The sequence below is a fragment of the Sciurus carolinensis genome, chromosome 3 (genome assembly GCF_902686445.1).
Source record: "Sciurus carolinensis chromosome 3, mSciCar1.2, whole genome shotgun sequence".
NCBI classification, from domain to species: Eukaryota; Metazoa; Chordata; class Mammalia; order Rodentia; family Sciuridae; genus Sciurus; species Sciurus carolinensis.
Window position 1 is genome coordinate 24737255 of NC_062215.1, and position 1478 is coordinate 24738732.

Here is a 1478-nt window from a genome sequence, read left to right on the forward strand (position 1 = left end):
GCCACCAATTTGTAATCCCTTTATCGCAAGCTTCCAAGTTGCTGGGACTACCAGAGTGCACCACTGTGCCTGGCTACAATCTGACTCTGAAGAGCATTCTGCTGTGTGAACAATGGGTTCCAGGGGCAAAAGGCAGAAACTGACCCCTTGGGAAGGTGCTGTTGTAATCAGGATGGATAAAGGGTAGCCCGAACAAAGGTAGAGAGAGTAGAAGTAGACAGAAGTGGACAGGGTCTAGCTATGTTCTGCTAGAAGCTGGAGAAATATCAAATGCATAAAAGAGATAGGATCCTGGCCAGGCAGGGTCTACAAGATGAATGCAGCAGTTTATTGTTAACATCTGGGGGGTTACAGACCCCTTTGAGAATTGCATGGAAGCCACAGGCCCTCAACAACAAGGAAAACCATTTTTGTGTCATTTTATGAAACAACATTTTTGTGTCATTTTATGAAATTTTTTTTTTGTTTTTTTGTGCTGCTGGGGATCGAACTCAGGGCCTTTTGCATGCAAGGCAAACACTCTACCAACTGAGCTATATCCCCAGCTCCATTTTATGAATATTTTAATGATAAATTCACCTAGTAGATATTAAAGGAAGAGCAGAAGTTCCTTTGTGTGTGGAGAACTAGCACAGACAGAATTATGGAGAAATGAGGGTAAATCACAGGAACAATCAGGGAGCCACATGGGCTGTAGTAGAGGATGCTCCTGAGGAAAAGTGATAGGGCATAGGCTGGCACTACCTCAAGCCACTCATCAGAACTGTGCTGAGGTTAGAAACCTGGTTCTTGCCCTGGCTGAAAGTGATACAGGAGACAGAGTGGTTAATCAGGGCTAAGGGCTGGATGTTGGTACCCCTGGAAATAAAGCCTCTGTTGAAACCTAATCGTACATATGATGGTATTTGGGTGGTTACTGTGGAATTCTGTCCCAGCCTCTAGCTGGCTGTTCCTCCTGCCTCAGTTTCTTCATCTGTACTTCAGACATCATCATCATCATGCCTCGTAAGTCAATCAACACAGGGCCTAGCACACGAAAAGAATTTGGAACTATGCTATTTTTTAAAAACTGTCAATACTGTTTTTGCAGCGGAAGCCTGAAGCAGCTTAGCATACGCAACACTAAGCTAAGGTTGGCCCGCGGTAGAATTCTTGGCAATAAATAGGGATCTTCAGGTTCGCTTTGGCTTGCCTTACCGCCAATAGACACTAGAGGGTGCTCCATGCTCAGAAAGCGGCTTTTTTTTTCAGGTGCAGAGAACTGCCAAGAGAACGTTGGTCCTACCCGCCCTGAAACTTTCTCTTTGGGTCTGATGATTCACAGTGGAGAATTAGCTGCTGCCAACTTGGCTCAAAACTAAGGACTTTGAGGAAAAACAGGAGAGAACAGCAAGCAGCTGTATGGGACAGAAACGTGGCTCCCTCAAAATTTTGCCAATTGCCTTTCTGTTCTGTGATCTGGACGGCTGGGGCAGTGT